This window comes from Argiope bruennichi, chromosome 4 (assembly GCF_947563725.1).
Source record: "Argiope bruennichi chromosome 4, qqArgBrue1.1, whole genome shotgun sequence".
Lineage (NCBI taxonomy): Eukaryota > Metazoa > Arthropoda > Arachnida > Araneae > Araneidae > Argiope > Argiope bruennichi.
This window is the reverse complement of record NC_079154.1, coordinates 105,388,778-105,398,632: the sequence shown is the minus strand read 5'-3', so window position 1 is coordinate 105,398,632 and position 9,855 is coordinate 105,388,778.

The window sequence follows — 9,855 nt, the reverse complement described above, 5'->3', positions numbered from 1 at the left end:
AGTCATTTGAGAAAGATTACCAAAAATAACTTTTTTTAATCAAGAATTTTATTTTACACTTAGTGAAAGTATCGCAAAAGATTGTCAAATATGCAAATATTAGATTTCTTTATTGTTATTTTTTTTAAAATTCTGTATGATAGAAAGCAAAAACTTATTTTTATTTCAAGTTTAGATTTGTCCTGTACTATTTTATTGCTTAACTTCAACACCATCTCAATTTTCCTAATTTGGCAATGGGAAGAGGAAAAGAGAATATTTCCAACCAATAAAGAAAATTTCTGATTATTTTTATTTTTTTTTAGGAAAATAAGATAATATGCTTATACACCTAATTTGGAAAAAAAAGTCAGATATATTCTTTTTTGATTATGAAAAATGAACTTTTATTTATACGAAACTATGAAAATTGAAACAAGTGGTATCGAATATTAAGCGACGATTTATAAAGTACACATGAATTATTTCCGAAATTTCTTTATGAAAAGTTAGATAATTTTAACTGGGTATAAGAAAGTGGTAATTCTCATTTTAAGAGTTAATGCATCTATAGGTTTCGATCATTTCTTACTCGTTTGTGTGATAGAACTAAAATATGTAATTACTACTCTTTTAATAATTGCAATTACTAAAACGATCATTTGAACAGTGCGACTAGTTTTAATTTAAATCAACGGTAGTGGTCTCATTAAAACTTTCTCGCATACTCTCTGATAAATTTATCATGCTATAGCACGTCTTGCATGGCACTGGCGTACAATAGTTAAAAAATATTAACTGTTAGAATGGATTAAGCATTTTTACTGAATCGATCACGTGATGTCTGACGAGTTATTTCGAGATTAATCCTGGCATACATTAATAATATGCAAAAATGGAATTTGTCTTTTAGACATGTTTTTCTCAACCAATTGAAAATAAAATTTGGATGCAAAATTACATTTGTAGTCATAAATTCTCATACCTTTCATTAATTATTATTAGTTTAAATCATTACGTTTTTAAATAACAGCGTTTAGTTATTTCTAAAAGTACAGACCGACAGGCGGTCAAACAGTAATTAGATTTGCCTCAACATTTGACAGGTGTCTTACACTAAAGACATTAAATATGTGTACCGAATTTTATCTAGCTTTCTTCGTTTTGTAGTTATTTTGTTAACTTATGTTCGAACAGATGGACTTCTAATGAACAGATTTTGCCCGAAATTTAATAGAAATCTCCAAAATTTGGTGTAAAGACCGCATACCGAATTTCAACTATCTACCTGAAATCGTTTTTCAGTTATCTTTGCCACAGAAAGGCAGACAGACATTTTCCTAGAATATATTTTACTAACTCAGGAAGGTCTAAGACGTAGATTCGACAAAATCACGAGTTCCAATTATTTGACGATGACTATACTTTCTCTATACCACGTATATGTGTAAGTAAAAGATGCACAGCAATTTAATTGGCATCATAACGAGGATTTTTTAAATATGTCGAATTAGTTTAAAAATATATTTTGCGCAGTAGTATTTCCTGGTGTTTTTGTGGTAAAATACTATATTATCATTAAATGTTTAGTTACTAATTGAAATTTCAAAAATAAATAAAACACTCCTAAGTATAAAAGAGGCCGCGGTGGCCTGGTGGCAAGGTCTCGACTCGTGAGCCATAGAGTTTCAGGTTCGAGACCCGATTCCACCGAAGAACCGTCGTGTAAGGGGGTCTGTGGCACGTTAAATCCATCAGGGCCAAACGTCCTCCCGCTGGTGTGGAGAGGGGGGGTGCCAGTTTGGTGTCGTCCTCGTTATCTGACCGAAGATCAAAATTACGATGTCCGTCCCAAAATAGCCCTAGTGTTGCTTAAAACGGGACGTTAATATAACTAAACAAACAAACCTAAGTATAAAAACACCTTCCAAGGTATATCTGTGACAAATTTGGTAAATCTATCCCCAATTGTCTGTCTTATAGATCTCCAACACACACACGTCCACATACATATATCTTTATTACTTGTAGAGATGCACTTAACATTGCAAAAAAACATATTATAAAAATTAAGGAAGACTGAATTAAATATTAAAAAAATTAAAGAAAGATGAAGTAGTATTACATGATTTGTTTGCCGATTGATTCGTCTATTTTATTGTTAGAATTGTTTTTGATTGTGTAACAACAATAACGTTGAACAAGTAAACGAAAACGCGCATGATTATAATTCCGTAAAGAAAACAATTTATAAAAATGAATAGTCAAAGTTTAAAAAATATATGTATTGAAATTAGTGAGGAAATTGGTATTACTGATAAACTTATTTTCGTAATTTAAAAATAGTGTAAATACGGTTTTTGTTTAATATTACTCTCTAAAATTATTAAAAAGAAAGAATTTAAAAGTTTGATTGATTTTTAATTAAAAATCTGGTTAAAATTTAGAAAGACATCTTTCTGATAGATTATCTACTATTCAAGAAGTAAATATGTGCGAAATTTGGTAGCTTCAGCAATCTGCCTTGAAAAAACATTTTGAATAATTTTTTTCGTCTTGCATGGCGCGTTTTACATATAGTATGACAGTCTATAAACATTACCATATTAAGAATTGAGAAATACAACATAAATACTATTTTAAATGTACTGGCAAATGTTTGAGAAATCTTGTATTCATCAATTTGAAGATCTAATGAGGTTACATATTCCGATAGTTGTAAGGACAAATGGTTTACATTCATTTTATTTGTTTATTCGTGGAATTAAAGAGCTAAAAGTTTGAATTCTCATTACCTCTTAGTGAATAGCAGGTGTGGTTGACCTTGAAAAACTCCCGTATCTGTTACAAAGGCAGGTGCGTTCTGAAACTGGTTTTCGATCGCTTAATGGGGTACATTAGATGGGGATCGTTTAAGTGAAATGTTTACTGTCAGGAATGTGCTAAACTGACCAAAGAATATATAAAGGAAACACACAAGATCAGTGAATAAAGCGAGTAAAGGCAAAGGGAGGATGAAATGCAAATGAATCGGTATTGTTCTATGGTGATCAACTAAATCTTTAGATTGCCAAAGTGTGTAAATCATGATACCTGTGTTTTTTTGCCTGCCATCTTATTTTAATTTCCTAAGTTTTCTTTATTGCATCCATCCATTCATTAAATCTATTGAGAATGAATTTAATACTGGCATTGCATTCATTATATATTTTTTTTAATTATTGAAATTGTAATGTTTTACAAAATGCTCTTGTTTGCCTTTTGAAATGGCACTTAAAATCTTATGTGGTTCCAAAACAATTTTTGCTTCTAATAGAAGTTTGAGATAGTAATCTGGTAGTTGTACAATATATACAGGTTTTCTAAAAAATAAACTTACCCTGTGTGAAGGTGCTTAAAGTTAATGCTATGGATCAAAGTCTGTGGTAACCACGGGGAATTGATTTTTGCAAATTAATTTTATTGATAAAATAAGGAGGTCCAATAGCTTCCACTTCATAAATGCCGTTGTGCCGGATTTAAGAAAAAGAATGGAGGCGTTGGGTTAAATTTAGCTCTGCTCGTATTAAATTTTTGCTCACTTATCTTCTATATATATTTGTGTAGGAATTATTGGTGCATTAATAAGTAATGTGTCTTACAAAAATACAAAATGATTTCAAATGGAAGAAAACTGTTCTATATATGTCTAAAAGAATCCATATATGAAAATAAATACATATATTTGGTATTCCAACCATATGTAGCCAATTCGCTTGGCAACCTGGTTGGTTGGTTAAATATACGATAGCAAGGAATGTTGGTTTTAGCGAAATTAAATGTGAAATTCGGGGAATAAAACACCTGAATGGCTATCTGCTACGAATTTTCAGGACGATCTGTAGTGGATAAAAAATCTGTATGGGGACTATGAGATATTTTTTTATTTTTTAATACATTTTGAATGCATGGTATATTAAAATATCTTTAAATAATTATTTTCTGCTATTTATTCTTGTGTGTGCGAAATTATAATCACTTTTAAATTAATTTCCCGATGAACTAACGACATAGCATGGCGACATCTATTGGTAATGAAAGTTTTTATCCATTGCAAACTTTGTATACCAAATGGGCAGATAAGAAAACGGGTTAATATTGTATCGTCATCCAGTTCTGAACTATGTTTAAAATTTCAGTTCTCTAGCTGAGCGGGAGAGCTAGGAAACTAAAAATCGATTACAAACTAAAATCGATTGTAAAATTTGCACCGAACTGATAGTCGGAGCAGAAAGCGAGCTTATAAAAACTTGTTAAAAAATCACAGGAATTGCCTTTTTGTGATTGAGAACTATCCAAACAATAAAAGATGGTAGCACTTTATGAGAAACATTGAAAATTCTACTGCTCTTACCATGGAACTTTTAAACAATTGCCCAAGCTATTATCAGAAGCCGAAATTTGTACCTTTTTTCCAATGCCATATACCTATTTATAGATATGTAGTAAAAACTCTTTCATTTCATGTGTGTTTTATTTTCCCCTTATAATCAAAACAATATTTAAATTAATTTAGATTTTCCTAATCTGAACTATGTAGTAAGGATCGGCCATGATTCTCTCACTCCACAGGGCGATATTCTGTCAAATTTTGCATCCCGGGTTCCAAGGTCGCCCCCAGAGAGCACTGACCGGAGGGAAAAGAAAGGGACGGGGTGGAAAAGAAGCGAGGAGAGAGACAGGAGAGGACGCCATGTCCAGTTGGCTTGTGTTTGTTGATGGTTAAGAAAATATTTCTTAAATTATCAAAGCTGTACATTTCACAACAATTAACCAATGCACATAATGTAAATTTATGTAATTAAAACTATAGCCTAGATTATGGCACTTGGCTTTTATTTATGCCGTCAGGCAGTTGGCCACATCTACATGAAATGACAAATTAACAGAACGGTCAACCTGGGCCGTCGGAAAACGCGGTAACTCGTCATAACTGGACTGTAAAAACTTTACTTATGCCTAATACATTTCTTATTGAAAATTAACTTTGCCATGCTCACAATGTATTAATGACATAACTCCCGCTTTCCGGAAAGTTTTGCTTTATTTTAAATGATGCATTAGAAACTGAAACGGATATTTTAAAAGTAAATTTGTATAAGCTCAAATCAAATTAAAATTTAAGCACAATTTTTGTATTTTGAAAAATATTTTTTTGTTAGCAAATAATTGAAGCAAAGGTTACAACGCAACAATTGATGCTTAAAACAATTTTAAATTCAAGAAATTTTTCTTTGATCAATTTTTAAAAGGAACAAGAAGAATTGTAATAAATATTCTAAATTAAAATTTTAAAGAAACAATCTGATGATCGAGAAAGAGACATCTTGGATCCTGCAGTACCTTACATGAAAACAAAAATGACTAATAGCTCTCATAGACAGGTTGGGATGCAAACCTGCTTCGGCCTTGCATTTTCTCTCAAGGTCTTGGATCCAGCCAGACAATCAGCTTTCAGCACCTGGAGCCAAGGTCGGTCGAAAAAACAATGAGAAGATGCATTTATTAATCCTTGTTTCCAAAAATAGACTTCGATCATTTAAGTCATTTTGTTGTTTAATGTGCAATTTCTATGTATTGTGTATTATTATTTTATGTTATATTTTTACTTTACCATGTATTAATGACAACTTTCATTCACAATCTATGTATCTAATTATTTTTTTTTAAATAGAAAGGATTTAACGGTTAGGCCCTCAGATTAAAAAAAAAAAAAAAATCTTGTCTTAAAGTATATGACAGTGAGACAGCTTTTCCCAGTTTCTAGACAAAAAGGCTCTCAAGCAATGCTTCTTAATTGTAGTACAGTGTGTATTCATCATTAGATGAAAATAATTGCGGGTTAACAAAAACTACGAGTTTATTGCAGATTGCAGCAATATTTACGGTTTCTATTTCTAATGATTGTTTTTAGAAGGGTAAAAAAAGCACCAAAATTCGAAAGTGCAGTTAATTAAAGTCTAATGATTGTTTCTTAAATTTAATTGTAGTATAGAGCATATTCATCATTAGATGAAAATAATTGCGAGTCAATAAAAACTACGAGTTTATTACAGATTGCAGCAATATTTACGGTTTCTATTTCTAGTGATTGTTTTTAGAAGGGTAAAAATAGCAGCAAAATTCGAAAGTGCATTTAATTAAAGTCGAATGAATGTTTCTCAATTTAACTGCAGTACAGTGCATATTCACTATTAGATGAAAATAATTGCGGGTCAACGAAAATTTCAAAGCTTATTGCAGCAAAATTTTCGGTTTCTTTTTTTAATATCTGTTTTTTAAAAAAACGAGAAAAAAAAATCAGTAAAATTCGAAAGTGTAGTTAATTTAAATGGAATGACTGAATAATAATTAAAAAAACTTTTAAAACTAAAATAAATAGCTCATCATTTTGATGGTTTCTTGGTGGAATTAAAAAAAAACCATTAAGGATTTTGATTAAAATTTTGTTGAATTTTTAAAATAAAAAAAGATGGCTATTATACATGCTCATTTATTAACCACTGAGTGCATTAATTTTGTAAGTCTGCATATGAATTATATGTACCGCAATCCATCAATATGATAGATTGGACATAATAATTTAATAACACATTGCAGCATAATATATAATACGTACTTAAAATAAATTAAACATAAATGTTATTCATTATTATAAAATATATATAAATATCATAAATATATTCGTTATAATTCATTATCATTATATTACACTAATTGTTGTTGAAAGCATCAATTTTAAGAAATTTCTGTTTTTACTATTAGAACTTGGTACAGAATAATACAGAGATGATCATTAACTGGACAGAGTGCCTGGGACCACTATATTGCGAAAGAGGAGACAAATCTTATTAAGACAAAGAGTAATAAGATTTTCGATCATTCTTAATAAGATCTCAAATAAGATTTTTGATGCATGATAGAAAAAGTACTATTTGCGGTGAGGTAGTATTTTATCAATCACACATCAAGAGATAATTAAGATGCGCTCGATAGTGATATCATTTTTTGTCATTTCATATCGCCAGCTGTTTCACAAAATATTATTCGATATCCTCACGATGTTGTTCTATAGAATAGAGTGTCTTGTGTTATTAGAGCTTTGTTTCTTTTTAAGATTTTCCTTTTGGTTTCAGTTGTAATTGCTTATTAATGTTTAATATCACATTTCATAATTTTAAATAGTAAGGTTAATATCACATTTACTTGTTTATGGTTAAACGAAGTGTAAACAACTGGATAGAGAAAATTTATGAAAATAATTTTTGTTCGAACAACGAACATATTTATTTGTTGTCGAACACAACATGGAATAAACAGTAGATAAAGTGATGCTTGAATAGGATTTGCAGAACTTTTTTAGAATTGTTTTCACTTTTGGAAAAAAAAAATGAAAACATGTAATAAAAAGACAGGTTGATTTAGTAGTATTTATAGCAACAATGAAAAGTAATTGACATCGAATATATTCTAATCCTTCCGAAACAAGTTGAAGTTAGGGTTAGCGATTTTTAATGCGGCACTGGAAAACAAACGGAATTGAACAATTTTTTATTTTCTCATATAAGAAGTGTAGAGAAAGTATAGTAAACGTTAAAAAAATTCGAATTCGAGATTTTGACGAATCACGACGTTTTAGAACTCCCTGAATTCGAAAATTCGGAAAGGTATTTTTGGAAAATATCCGTTTGTGACAAGGATAACCAAAAACGCTTTGAGCTAGACGGTTGAAATTTGGTATATGGTCTTTACACCAAATTTGCAGATTTCTGTCAAATTTTGAGCAAACTCCGTTCAGAAGTCTGTCTGTCCGTTTGTTAGAATACGATTTAACACGATAACTACAAAATGAAGAGAGGTAGATAGATATAAAATTCGATACATAGATTTAACATCTATAGTGTAAATACCTGTCAGAGTTTGAATTAAAACCAATAACGGGTTGACTGTTTGTCTGTCAGTACTTCTTAAACTTTAAAACGCGATAACTCAAAAACCCTAATGACTTAAATATATCAAATTTGATGGTTGATTTTGTGGTTCTAAGTGTTGTTTTGTGTTAAATTTTTGTTTCAATGAAATGGGAAGAACGCGTCTGAAACCCAAATTCGATTTTTGGATACTTTTGACTATATGCCAGTGATTAATCGCCAAAAAACTCGCCAAGGATGGCACGATAGATTCAGTAAAAATACTACATTCGGGCCAAAGGTTAATATTTCGTGCTTATTGGACATTAATGCCATGCAAGGTGTTCACTGGAATAAAATCTTTATTTGACAATATACAAGAAAATTTTGGGAAAATAACTACCACTTTATATATACAGTTTTTATACATATACATTTTTATTCCATATCAATAAATGTGTTAAAATTGTATATTTATTTCTTGTGACCACAGAATAATTGCAATCCTATACATAATATGGGGCAAGTCAGAGGCAGAATAACCTACAATTCGGTTAGTAAAGGTTACCTTTAAATAAATTAAGTTCATCAACTTATCACTCAAAATTCGTTGCACCATATTGAAAGAATCAAATGTGATTTATTACTGTAAATAAGACTAAATTGAAATAAATCGTTGAAAATGCGATTATTTGTTGAAATCTGCCATCTTACACTGAGTGATGGTAGGTGAATGTCCTGACTCATCGTCTGCTTTACGTAAGTGTCTCTCATTGCATATTCAGACGCTTCCGTCAATGGAATCTGATATGGCATTTAACGCAATGACCTACAGATAGTGTGTTTTTCGCGAAAAATTGATCGATAGATAACCCCTAGTGCCATCGTAAGATATTAAGTGAATGAATGATCCGTCTCACTTACGTCACGTGTGAAAAATACAGGGATATCTTTTACTTCACAAGGAGCAAATAAAAGGTCTTCTATTACACCTTTGAGGAGTTTTAAGAAATCCTTGAAGTTATTCTTAGATTGTAATTAGGGCGATATTTACGGCACAAGAAAAAAAAAGAATCATAGCGAAGTCAAAAAAGAAAAGGAAATATTAGATCTTGACGTCAAGATGCTGAAGTGGCGGCTATATTATACTTATTATTGAAACTCCATTGTATACTTAGAAAACTATTTGTTTTTGAAAAAACATTAATATCTTAAAAAATAATGCGATTATTTCTTCCGTTTTAAGTATTTTTCCATATAACAGCAGTTGATGTCTATGGCGCCAGAGGTTTCAAGAAATAATTCTAAATGCATTCGTGCCATTCTAAATTTATTATGTGGTTCAGTGGTTTAAATTATCTATGATCTAAAGTCTAAAATCTATTTTCTAACTCTCAAGAATCAAAGACATCATTAAACACAGAATGACATTTATTGACGAACACGAACACAAAGATATTCCCCGTTACATCGCATCTTGTGACATTAGAAATCTGAATAGCTAAGAATAAAAAAACCGTATCTAAGTTCTAGAAAAACTGCGCATGCGCCGATTCCCATGGCAACCACAGCTGATGAGGAAAAAAGGCGTCTCTAAGCAACAGCTATAATTATAATGAATGAATAATATCGATTTCGTCCTTGAAATTAAAATTATTATGAACAATGTATATTGTAAAATATAGGGAAGTTACAAAATGTTTTCTATTTATTAATATTAAATGTTTCATATTGTTTAATTCTGTCACTATTTTAAATAAAAATTTTCTGCAAATATTTTAATATCAATTTTCTGCCTATTTTTGAAGAAATATTTAAAAATATTTTAAGATATCAAACAACTTCAAAAATAACATTTCACACATGTAAAATAATTTAATTGAATTTCTATTTTTTCTTATTTTGTCACAAGTATGGTTTTCAATAT